Consider the following 12,921-nt stretch of genomic DNA (forward strand, 5'->3'; position numbering starts at 1 on the left):
GGGGAGGGGAGGGGAGGGGAGGGGCTGGTATTCTGGGTGCTGCTGAAACAGACCAGGCTTTAAAGTCCCTGAGCAGCAGACCCTCTGGGTCAACAGGCTGGCTGGTGTTTAGGTTTTCAGAGCCTACCCAGGGCTATCTCTTGCCCACCTAGCCCCTTGAGGGGAAGGTAGAAATTACTCTCCGAGCACCTACAGCTCCATTACATCACAGAACCAAGGGACATGAGTGGCCCCTCCCTTAGTCAAACGGGCTTTGCCTCCCCTAACACCCACCTACACTTAAGCCCTCCATGGCCGTAACGTGCGCATACCTCTCTGCATACTGGTCCTTACTAAGAACGCACACAGCAGCCCAGTGGCCTCCTACATACACACAAGCGCTCACAAACACAGCTCCCATTCCTTCCCCTGCCCTACCCACTCCACAGCCACGTACAGCTTCTGAGGTCTGCTGGGCCCCGAAGGCCGGTGCACTCTCTTCCTCCATTCCTCGGTTGCTGTGTTGCTCTCTGGTTTCATCAATTTCAGCTCTGGCTCCTGCTGTTTGTTTGTTTGGTGGAAGGTCCCTAGAGCTATCTGCCAGAGAGCCTGGAGCTTCCAGGAGCGGGGAGTGGCTACATCTGCTCTCTGGGGACCTCTGAAAGTTGAAGAAAGGGAATCCCTGATCCGAGACTTCTGTCCTTCCAAGCCCAGCTTCTAAGAAGAAAGATCACCTGCTGTCATCTTCAAAGGCAGTCGGAAGGGGGCTACCAAAGAGGAGGCCACAGGAATATAAACAGAAGGAAGATACAGAGAAGAAGTCTTGAGACTTATTTCAGCCACCCGAGTAGACCCCTGGGGAGTGTCCCCACAGGGCTGGGAGGGTCCTCCACTCAACAGAAGTTGCAGCTCAGTGGAGTGGCCTGACACAGTCTGCACCTACCACGACATCCTCCAGGATTGTTCAGCCCCATATCTGTGTCTAATCTAATCTATATGAGGGAAGCCTAGAAAGCCCTAGGTCTCCTAGGTTCTCCCCATTTGTCTCCCACCCTACCCCCTACCCCAAGCCTGTCCTCACACAGAGTGTGGGCTCAAGCCTGAGGCTTCAGGATTCACAGGACCATCCCAGCACCCGGGCTTGGAAGGAGGCAGTAAAAGCACAAGACTCCAGCTAGTCAGTGCTTGGGGACTGAGGACAAGAGTCCAGGTTTTTTCAGCATGTCTGGGCTATACCTCACACCTACTCCCCCACGGAACAGCAGGCTCAGGTATCGGTCCTGTGGATACCTGTGGGTAGAAACCCCCAATGAACTGCAGCAGTGCCATGGGTCAAGATAAAAACCCAAACCCCTATCTATTAGACCCCAAACCCATACTCAGGATAACTGGCATCCTGGCCAGTAGTCCTCCTCCTGGTCCTTTTAGGGACCATTCTTTCCTACAGGTTCAATATGCATGGCCCTTGCAACACTTTTCCAGGTACAGTTAAAATCTTTTTAAAAGAGAGAGAATAAACAAGGAGTACCAGAAAAACTGAGAAACTGAGGCACGGAGAACAGACTCTGAGGTAACCGAGAAGGATGAATCCCCTCGGGGTGCAGGCTCCCTGTAAGACATGAGAGGCCAGAGACACCACGTCTTCTTTCGGTCTCTTCTAGTGTTCATTTTAATGATCAGGTCCCAGGCTCTGGTCCCCACCCTAGCTTCAGGGTACACCTGGCTCTAGCCAGCTCAGCTGGCCTTGTCGGCCTGTGAGTCTGCTCCTGAAAGGATGTTTTCTTCCCTCTCGATTTGGACAGCTGCTGAAACAGTGATGTAGAGAAGAAAACTGGGTGCTGCAGGGGACAGGGCCACAGATGGCGCTAACCTGCAGGCTGAGTGGAGTAGGAAGGTGGCCAGCCTGGCCTCCTCTTGTCCTGGTAGGGTGCAGGGAGGAGCTGCCTCCTAATCACTGCAGGAGGAGGTAGCCCAACGTTCTGGAAGCAGGGCTGGCCTAGGACAGGGGAATAGAAGCTCAATGGTAAGGGAAGAAAATGAATCACTTTTTTTTTATTATTTTATTTTATTTTATTATCTTGTTTGTTTTTAAAGATAGGCTTTCTGTGTGTAGCTCTGGTTGTCCTCGAATTTCTGTTATGTAGGTCAAGTTGGCCTCATATTCACTGAGATCCACCTGCCTCTGCCTCCTGAGTGCTGGTATTAAAGGCATATGCCACCCACCACTGCCCAGCTCTGTGGCATCTGTTCCATTAAAGGGTGGGGTCAAGGACCAACTTCTAGAACCCATTACCAGTCCCTACCTGGCCTCACTCCTAAACAGGTTGGTCCCACAGCCCTTTCTTAGCTGATGTTGGCTGATGGGAAGGGTCCAAGGGGAGGAAGACAACAAGGAAAGAAAGGGTACTAGGCCTGAAACCCATCCCTCCCCACTTCTGGAGGCAGGAAACAGACAGAAAAGGCAGAGTCAAAACGGCCACTCTTCTGCCTCACTTACTCTTCCCCTCAGTGGTCTCACCAGCTCCCCTCTCTCACCCAAACCCCTTCCTGGTGTCCCCAACCCCATATCCTCCTGTACCTCCCCTGCCCCCACCCTAGTTACATAAGGGGCCTGAGAGCACACAGAGGGAGCTTTGTTGTCAAACCAAATCCATACGGAGCTGGAATCAGCCAAGGCAGCTGTTCCCCATTCCCACTGCCTTGGCAGGGTTGAAACTCTGGGCAGGAAGCCCCTACACGCCTCCATTTGGGGAGGGGGGACGACACTGGCCCCAGGGCCCCTGGGCAGCTGAATGGGTGGCCAAGGATCAGTCACCACTTTGTTGGACCACAGCAAGGAACCAGCTGGTCTCTAAGAGAGAACAAAGCCCCAGTGCAAAGCCAAGGTCCCAAAGACAACAAAGAAGCCAACTCTAGGCCAGGAGCAGGCAACATAGTGCCAGGCTCTAGGCAAGGAGTTCAGATCCACACAAGTGCATCTCAGGTTCTGCGCGCACACACACACACACTCACCAACCCCTAAACTCTTGCATGCAGGCAATCCAATTACACACTTACCCACACATTTACAAACACACACACACACACACACACACACACTCACCAACCCCTAAACTCTTCCATGCAGGCAATCCAACTACACACACACACACACACACACACACACACACACACACACGTATAATTAACATCCCAAGTACAAAAGGTGTGCTTCCTGGAAGGGGGCTAGGCAGAAACCTCTCTGCTCTAGCCAGTGCGCTCTCTCTCTCTCTCTCTCTCTCTCTCTCTCTCTCTCTCTCTCTCTCTCTCTCTCTCTCTCTCTCTCTCTCATGCCTCTGGGGCAAGATTAGAGCTGAAAGAGATAAAAGAGGTAGGCAAAAGGGGGTCCAGAAGAAGAAGGAATGAATCTAGAGAGAAGAGCCCACAATGTTTATAATAACAGTCCCCACACTCCATCAACACACCCTCTTCTTCCCCAAGGCCTTCAGCCCTTGCCATTGACATGGCCAATTCAGTCTAGTCCAGCACACTGGGCATTTCCAGGCCCTTCATTTTAACTCACCAAATCTTAGGGGCCGCCCCCCCTCCCTGCCCCAGAAGAGATTAGCCTCAACAACTGGGAGCATGTAAATCAGACTGAAGAAGAACAGCAAAGGGGTGGGGGTGGTTTCAGAAGTGCGAAAATCAGGGTCACACTTGAGACTAGGCCCTACAAGTTCCCCACCCCTACCCCACCCCCACCCCCTTTGACCTTCAACAAGAGTTTGACCTTGAACAAGAGATCTGTCTGTGCGTCTACTCCATCATTTGTAAAAGGAAATATTATGGAGTGGTTAGTTACTAGGTACCAATCAGGGGCTAGCACAGGGTATATGACAATGATGGAGTCCTTACCCTCCAGCAAGCTGGCTCTAACACCTACCTCCGAGGTCTCTTCCAGGTTAAGAAATGTTTGTCTCCCTTTGCATTGTAATCCCTTGAGTGAGGCAGATACTAATAACCTGTACTTCAACAAACAAGCAGGCTTCTAATTTAAAAACCAACCAAAAGCAAGATCTACCTGAGCTTCACTTGGCTGGACAGAGGACACAGAAGAGGCTCTGGGTCTTGCCCAATTCAATGCCCTTCTTCCCCAGGGCCAAAAGACAGGACGTCTCCCCTGGGAGCAAAGACCAGGCAGCATTTGTACAATATTATATCGGAGGCACTGGATGTTATCTGAAGTGCTATCTCATTAAGGAGTGTTAATTTCGTGGAGGTGTAAATATTGCTAACAAGGGCTGCTGAGGGTAGGAAAGAAGGGATGCTAAGAGAGCCTACAGCCTGTCCCCAGAGACACAAATCCCCTGGCTTCACAGCACCTCAGCAGGAGCCTTTGGCTCTGCCTGTACTCAGAGGTACCTTCTGGACTCAAGCTTGCAGGCGTGAGATGTGTGCAGAGTGGAGGAAGCAGAGGGGATCGGGAAGCTTTCCTTAGAACATTGACTCAGGGTGACACGAAGGACAAAGGCAACTCAGAATGGTCATTACAAAAGATGACCAAGCCAGGTGGTGAGGCTAGGGGATGGGAGCAAAGGCTGAGAGGTGACAAAGCCATGTGGCATGCTACCAGGAACAGGAGAAACTCGGTGGAGATGAATAGAGGTTCAGAAAGCAAACAGACTTTTTTTCTTTTCAGCTAAGAAACCCTCTGTCCCAGTTTTAGAAGGGTTTTAGCTGGAACTCTAGTATGTGGAAACAGGAACAAAGCCCTGCGTCTGCAGATGCCACCCAACTGAGCACTCACCCCCCCCACACACACACACACCCAAGACACCTTTCCTGGGCAAATAACAAGAAGTTGACACAAGAACGGGAAGTGAGCTATGACTAGCCTGTGCAGGGATCTGAAAGTTACTCAAAAGAGGTATCTAGCTGGACTTAGAGTGGCGAATGGCGAAGATTCTCCCTGGGGGACTCCTGCCTGCCCGTGCCTGAGTGCAGGGCCTTCACCCTTATCCTAGCACAAGATGGGGCTGAGCAGTGTAAAGACAAAACTAGAAAGCCTGAACTACACTTTCCCATCAACTCCTCAGAGAAACGCTCATCAGGCAATTCTTTGCTAGCCATCATTTCAGACCATTGGGAAAATATCAGCGAGAGCCGAGGGCAGCAGAGGGTACATTTAGTCCCAGCACTTGGGAGGCAGAGGCAGGCAGATCTATGAGTTCTAGGCCAGCCTGAACTTAAGAGAGCTAAGGCTAACACAGTGTGCAAGGCAGACAAGACCCTAAAGCTTGAAGCCCTAAACCTTCCAGGAGGAAAACGCATTAGAAGTGTTCAGATCCATTCCACACTATGAACAATACCTTCCTGTTCTTTGTCTCTCCCCTGCACTGTACCTGTTTCTGTCAAGGTCACAGATGTGTCTCAGTGACCTTCAATGGCCATCACACAGCCATCTGAAGAGACCCTAGCTGCTGCCTCTCCCTACCCAGCTGGTGCGGTCTTCGACAAGGGAAAGAATGGACCGCCTTCGTGTGTGCATTTTATTTTATAGCAACGTAAAACTGTTCCTCTCCTCTCTCCAGTTCTGTGACAATCACTTGGGATCAAAGTAACTGTAGCTGTATTTTCCCATTCCCAGAGCTCCAGGACCTCTCCAGGCTATGCCACCAATAATTCGACAAATCCTCAACACCAGCGCATGCCCAGCCCAGCGTCCCTCCTTCTGGGCCAGTGACCTCAAAAGGACGGGTCTTTGAGGAGCCACTCTGGCACTGAGTCAGCTCAGGCATCGCAGAGCACCGGACAGCAGAGGTAATCCTCTCTAAATCCAGACACCGCACCGGGGACCGGCGACCTGGGTGGGAGCCCAGGCTCAGACACCAACAGAGCCCCTCCCCTTCCCCACGTGTCCCAGCGGTTGCCCAAGAAAGTCTTTTCAGCCTTGTGGGCGGCGGCCGCATTTCCAAGGAATAAGAGGAGCAGGCAGGCGGGGCAGATGGAAGTAATTACCGGCGGGAAAGAGGAGAGGCGCAGGGTTGGGAGGGGCCTGCAGGGAAGGAGAGAGGGAGGGAGGGGAGCCCTGGCCTGCTCCACTGAAAGGGATGAGAAGCCCAACTAGACATAGGTTCTGGCAGCATAGAGAGGCCTGGATTTGTAGTCCTCCTTTGATACTAAATCACCATGACCTTGACGTCTTTCTTTTATATATATCTGATGGGACTGGTTAAGATTAACTCCAGCTCAGAAGTGGAGAAAACAGGGCTGAAAAGTGCAGGCTGGGGAAACACACTCAGTCCCAGCCTCACAGTTCATGAGTGGTGTGTGACCTTGGTGGAGTAACTGTCGCCTTACCCAGCCTGTTTCATTTACAAATGGGCTTTGTCTACAACGAGGCTTGCAAGAGGTAACACAAAGTGTACTACCAAGCTCTCCCTCCCCCGTCCTCTTTTTCAGTTTTCCGTTAGAGTGCGTCCTCACGTGCGTGCTCGTGTGGCTGTGGACACACACCACGGTGTATACATGCAGATCAAAGGACGATCTCAGCCTTTCACCTTGTTTGAAACAAGGACGCCTTGTTGTTCACACGGCATATGCCAAGACAGCTGGCCCTCAAGCTTCCAGTGAGTCTCCATCTCCCACCTCACCATAAAAGCCCTGGGATTACAGAGGGATACTATGCAGTCTGGCCTCCTCCACGTCTTGGGGACTCACTCAGACCCTTATGTAGCAAGTGCTTTACCCACCGAGGCATCTTGCTAGCCCTAATAAACTGTCTGAGTCAAACTCATGTAATCCAGGCTGGCCTCCAGCCTTTGAACTCCTGGTCCTCCTGCCTCCACCTCTGAAATACTAGGAGAACATGGATGAACCACCATGCCTAGCCCTACGTCCCTTCTTTATTCTAAGAGTATGCTTTGATGGCATAGGACAGAGGGTAGACCGTGGGTACAAGTGGCACTCTATAGCAGTTGGAGAACTCATACCTGGAAGAAGACTTGGGTCCAAAGCAGAAATAGTGTGTGTGTGGGCCCAGCAGGAAAGGACTCTCCTCAAGCTCCAACTGTCCTCGGGCTTCCTCACATTCACTGAGCACCTCACCTCAGACTGAGCTGTAGCATCCTCCCCACCACCCCCCAGAACAGATCCAAGGTCTTCACAATGGAGACAGTCACATCTACCTTCTGCAGGGCAGCTTTGAGGATCGGGTAGGGAGAGCTGCGCTTGTGAACACCCATATCCTGAAAGCCACAGTCCTTGGGTAGATTCCAGACCAGGCTCTGGCTGAGACTTGGGTACTCCTTGAGGCCACGTGGGACCACTACCTCTACCTGCATTAGTCAGACACATCTCAGGACTGTAGACGGTATGGAGGGTTGGGGGACACTCTCCGTCTCCTGGGGTGGGGGTGGGAGGCTGAACATTCTCAGATGTTTTGGAGCTTTTCTGGCAAATGCTAACAAAAGGATGTGTAGGCTAATGACTACTGCCATGTCCTAGCCATTTCCTTGTGGAAACTAACAACTTTGGGTCGGAGGCAGGGATCTTTAGGAAGAAGGAGGATCCTAAGGGCTAGAGCAAAGAGAAACAGGAGCTAAGCTGTGAGGCACCAGTTCATTTCAGGGAAGTGGCTGGATCGGTGTAAAGGGACTCAACACTGGGGAGTGGAGCAGGTAGTGAGAACCCCACTTGCCCTGCCCTCTGATGTCCAAATCTGCCTCCTAAGGGCTGCAGCTCCACCTTGATCAAAATCAGTAGGTTCAGCCTTCTCAGGGCCCCATGCTCCCCCCCCCCCCGCCTTGAACCTGACAGCTTGCAATTGCTGGATTAATACAATGAATATAACTGTCTCGTATTATCTGTAGTGGTGTCCTCCCTCCAATGCAGGGTGTAAACTTTGAACCGTGACAGCGGGAGTTCTTACTTCATTGGGTGGCCTTGGGACAGATACTCTGAGGAGAGAACAGAGGCCTGGAGTAACCTTCAGAGCAGGGGCAGATGCCAACCCGGTGGAGTATCCGCAGACTGGCCATGCCTCATGAGGGTGCTATGAAGAGGGACTGACCTCTGTTCCCCCATACTCAGGGAAGAAAGGAGGTCCTTTCCACGATTTCTGATGCTTCCAGAAAGGGGCAGATTCTTAGTTCTACCCGGAAAACGAAATCCTATGACGCCAAAACAGCTGGCAGGGTAGAGGGGGCAAGGCGCTTTTGTGGGTGAGTCACTGGTTCAGGGAAGGGAGTAAGAGAGGGAAGAGAAGAGGGCCTAGAAGGCACTGGGGGCTTCCTCACTCTGGGACTCCACCCCTAATGGAATGGAGGCGTTCTGTCTCTGTGCAGTGACCCACTCCCAAGCTATGTCCTCCAGTTTAAAGCCTAAGCAAGCAACTTTTAGAAAATGTGTATGTGTGTCCTGCCTGCGTGTACTATATGTATGTGTACCACATGCATGCCCGAGCCGGTGGCAGCCAGAAGAGGGTGTCGGATCCCCTGGAACTGGAATTAGCCACTCTATGGGTACTTGGGAATTGACTCTGGGTCCCTTGTGAAACCACTCAGTGGTCTTAACTACTGAGCTATCCTGGAGAGATCTAATCCCGGAATAACCTTAAAGAATAAACCCAGAAGGGGGTTATTAAGACAGGGTCTCATGTAGCTCAGGTTGGCCTCAAACTCCATACAGAACACAAGATGACCTTGGATGATGGTATAACCATCGAAGTGCTGGTATAACATCTCCCGAGTGCTGGGATTATAGGTAGGTACCACCACAGTAAGTTTAGACAATGTACAAGATCAAACTCAAAGAGTTTAAGACAGGTAAGCACTTTACCAACTGCATTCCTTACGTCCCCCCACCCCAACCCCCAGTATTGAGACTGTAGGGATTGTAGGCAGAGAGGTCTACCACTAAGTCACACCCCCAGTCCCTAATTTTCTTTTATGACTTCTGTCTACAACCCTCTGTCTCCATTGTCACCTTGAAATCTTTGGGGGCTGGCCCCAACTCCAGGCTTGCTGTAGTGGAGTTGGGGGTTGGAGGGTTGGTAAAGGTGAAATGAGTGGGAGGTGAAGGTCCAGGGTTCACTAAGCAGCCAAACATGCCTCCCCCTATGCAACAGGGCAGTCCATAAGGGATGTTCAGAGTAGGGCAGAGGCAGAATAAATTTGAGGAAGCTTAGCAGAGCCAGCTTTCTCAAGGGATGTTTACAGACCAATTCCCAACTGGGCAAAACATATCCAGTTATTTCCCAGGCCCTCAGTGACTGGCACCTCCTAGGTAGCACTCTAGGAGTGCCTGGGAAAGTTATAGATGGAGTTTCAATAGCAAACTCAGAACTCTTCCTGGGTGCCTCTGATACTTACACATAACATTTACAACCTCCTGGATCGAGGCCTGGAGGGGCCACGTGGGATCTGGAGAACTGACCCTGCCCTGTGGTATAGGTCCGTGCCCCTTGTGACAGACAACCAACACTGTGGCACTGTTCACACCTAGCCTAGCCTGCAGTAGTAGACTTCTAGCCCGGCCCTGGGGATCTAGCCAAGAGGTCAGAGAACACAGTAGATCAGGCTCATAGACCTGAAAGTCTACGTCTCAAACTGAAAATGGCAGTGGTACAAGACACGTTGGCATCTCGGGGCTGCCCACAGGTCCCAGCCAGCAAGGGTCTCAGAGAGGCACCTAGAACAGACATGACAAGGGTTCTGTCCCCAGCTCTAAGTCAACTTCTCAGTCCTGTCCTATTCCTTCTCACTGTCCACAAGCCACACAACTTTGAAACACAGTTGCATAGGCCCAAAGACCCCCTGATTCCTTGAACACGGCCACCCTGCAATTGGCAAGCCCACCTTTTGGGCTTTGCTCAGCGACCTTGCGACTCCAGCACACAGGCAGACCCTGCAAAACTTGTCACCTCTAGCAAAGCCAGCCTACATGTCCTGGACTTCGGAGGATGCTAGAAATGGTAGTCACCTATTCAACCAGGGCGCAAGAACGACAGGGGTGGGGGGCTAGAAACTTTCCGGAGGATTGTTCTGCTCACTCACTCCTAGAGAGCGAGACAAACCAGGCTTCCCGCGAAAATCTAGTCCAGGAAAAGGGACCCAGCTCCCCAGGGCTGTGGCCACCCTACACCAACCCCGTGCAGCGTGGCGTCCACGTGCCGGGCCCCGACCACCTCCCCGAGCCGTGGCGGGAGGCTGGAGCCTCGCAGCCCCGTCGCTCCCCGCCCTCCGCCGCGGGGCCCCAGAGCCCGGCCGCCGCGTACTCACCCTCGCGGGTGGAGCGGGGCGGGGCGAGGTAAATCCGCGCGCAGCTCCGATCCGTTAGGCGCCCCGACTGGCGGGGCAGCACTGGCGCAGTGGCTCCGCTCGGCCCGGTCCCTGTCCCGGGAGCGGGGCCGGCCTGGGAGCGGGCAAGTCCGCCTGAAGGGGAGGCGGGGGCGAGGGCTTGGGCGGGGGGCGGGGAAGGGGCCGGACACGCTTGCGCACACGGTCGGGAAGCCGACAGCCGCGAACGCCGTGCTGGAGGGAGGGCGCACCGAGGGAGGGAGGGTGCGGAGAAAGGAGGGAGCTAAGGCGGGAGGGAGGGCGCGCAGGAGGGAGGGCACGCCGAAGGAGGGAGGACAAGGAGAAAGGAGGGAGCTAAGGAGGGGACCGAAGAGGGAGGGCGGGAGCGTGAGGCCGCCAGGAGACTGGGGTTGGCGTGGAGGCCTCCGGGGCCTGGAGAGAGACGGCCGGGGTGCTGGAGGCTGGATCGGGTGAGGGCAAGCCCAGGGCAAGCACTGCCTGTGAGTGGCTCCAAGATGAGTATGCCCAACGTTTGCCTCTAGCACCGATCCCACGCTCTCCTGGAAACAATAACCAAGAAAGGCTTCTTTGCTGTCCCCCGCGCGGTTTAAAAAAAAAAGTACCCTTTTCTCTCTCTACAGAAACTGAAGTACAGAAGCGGGAGTCCATCCTTCCATGCCCTCATGGCTGTCAAGTGACCAAAATTCGCGAGCCTTTTCTCGGCCCCGGGCCCGCCGTGTGCGCCCCAAACTGCTCCCTCAGCACCCTCCCTTGCATACCCTGTCTTAGCCTCGGATAACTTCTCAGTTTCCGTTCTAGCTGAAGGCGCCAGGCATCCTGTCTCCAGGGGAAACCCCTGTCAAGCCTTTAACCCTGATTCCTTAGGCTCTAGAATTGCCTGGACTGAAGAACCATGCAGAAACCACCCAGCAGGTCTGTCCATTTCAGGAGTCAGCACAGTGTCACCCAGTTCCTAGCTTGAGCACCCTGGGGCAACAAGGAAAGTATTAGACCCAGTCCCCTTCCCCCGGAAGCTTACTATCTAGTTGCAGAGAAGGGGTGGGGTGGGGGGTGTTGTGCTGGACTCCCTTCAAGAATCAGGCGGCACAGGATGTGACTAAGTGTATCTGACAGTAAGCGCCCAGGGTTTTAAGGGAGTTTAAAGCCATCGTCAGGGGAAGCTGGAGGTCTCACGTGTTGGGAACATCCAATTCACAAGTTCTGCCCAGTAGAAACAAAACGAAGAGACGGCCTCCAGCTTCTTCCACTAGGAACTATTTCCACCTGAATTATACCTTGCATAGGTGGAAGCTCTTTGGCAGCTCGCCAAAGCCTCGTTTAATTTAAATGGTGCCTTTGGCCTGTCAGTCACCTACTCACTCAACAAATATTTATTACATATGTCCTGGTATGGAGCTAAGCTGGGAATAGAAAATACAATGACTGTGTCTCTGTTTGGCAAGGGGAAAAGAAGAAGGAAGATTCATATTTTCAAAAGAAAAACTGCCCCAGGAGAAAGAGCAGTTGAGATATGTCTGGCAAGTTGATCCAAGAAACAGTTGCCCAGCCTCTAAACCTGGCTAAGTCTTCACCAAACTAGGTACAAAGACATGTCCACACTTCTAGCTAAAGGTAAAAATCCTACCATAAAATTGAGCTTAAGAATCAGCTTTTTTGGGCTGGAGAGATGGCTCAGCGGTTAAGAGCACTGACTGCTCTTCTAGAGGTCCTGAGTTCAAATCCCAGCAACCACATGGTGGCTCACAACCACCCATAATGAGATTTAATGCCCTCTTCTGGTGTGTCTGAAGACAGCTACAGTGTACTCATAAATAAAATAAAAAAAAAAAACTTATAAAAAAAAAAAAAAAAGAATCAGCTTTTTTTCTCCTGGAAACCTGAGTTCAAATCCTGCTTCTGCCACTAAATAGCTTGCCTTTTCTTACTGGGGAAAAAAGACCAATGGAAATAACTGCGCTTATTGAAAGGGTATTATTAGTATTGAGTGAGACAATAGAGGTGAACTTGTCCTGAAATCACCGTCTGATACATATAACTATGGGTTCAGTAAACATGCACACAAATGCCTTTTAAACACATAAAATACATTCAGAGCCACAGAACCACAACCTCCCAGCCTATCCCAGTCCCAGTCATCCACTTTACTGTGTGTTTATGACTTTTCTCTTGCACTTTTCTCCTCCTTCCTCCAACCACTCCCCACCCCCCCCCCCTTTTAAAGACAATCTCACTAAGTAGCCCAGGCTGACCTGGAATTGTGATCCTCCTGCCTCAGCTTTTCTGAGAACCAAGATTACAGTGTCTTAATAGTACAGACAGAAGCTGAGCCAGCAACTTAGAAGCCCCTATATCCTCTGTGGAAGAGAGGGAAGCGGTTTTAGTATAAAGACAATCTTTCATCCTAGACTTCTGGGTTCTAGGTTCTTGTCAAGCCCACTATACCCCTTGACAGGACACTGCAAGTTGCTTACCATGAGTCAGGATGTAACAAACTGGGCTTTGGCCTCAAGGGACTATTCCTCTCCGAGGTGAGGTGAGGCAAGATAACCTTCAGAATAACAGCAGTAAGTCCTACTCAGCTAACAAGCAAACCACCTCCATCCCCATCCTTTTGCCTCCTGTTTTACCTTCACTGTTCTCCTAG

General features: G+C 52.1%; 1 protein-coding gene and 1 long non-coding RNA gene across 5 annotated transcripts in view; one reads left to right on the forward strand and one right to left on the reverse strand.

Moving 5' to 3' along the window:
- Positions 1–12,921, reverse strand: part of St3gal4 (ST3 beta-galactoside alpha-2,3-sialyltransferase 4) — a 50,964-nt gene extending 38,043 nt beyond the window's left edge. For 2 of the 4 annotated variants that reach the window (XM_028776160.1, XM_028776158.1), the window contains exon 1: positions 437–454. The gene's annotated coding sequence lies outside the window, so the exon portion shown is untranslated. Of the gene's footprint in view, positions 1–436; positions 455–10,238; positions 10,357–12,904 lie in introns of those variants that run through there. The other 2 variants (XM_028776162.1, XM_028776161.1) reach the window with 2 other exon arrangements.
- On the forward strand, positions 10,669–11,912 carry LOC114628212. The gene is made up of 2 exons (XR_003712461.1): positions 10,669–11,189; positions 11,720–11,912. It is a non-coding gene; the product is annotated as an uncharacterized LOC114628212 (long non-coding RNA).

Source organism: Grammomys surdaster, unplaced genomic scaffold (genome assembly GCF_004785775.1).
Source record: "Grammomys surdaster isolate TR1022 unplaced genomic scaffold, NIH_TR_1.0 266, whole genome shotgun sequence".
Classification (NCBI taxonomy): Eukaryota; Metazoa; Chordata; class Mammalia; order Rodentia; family Muridae; genus Grammomys; species Grammomys surdaster.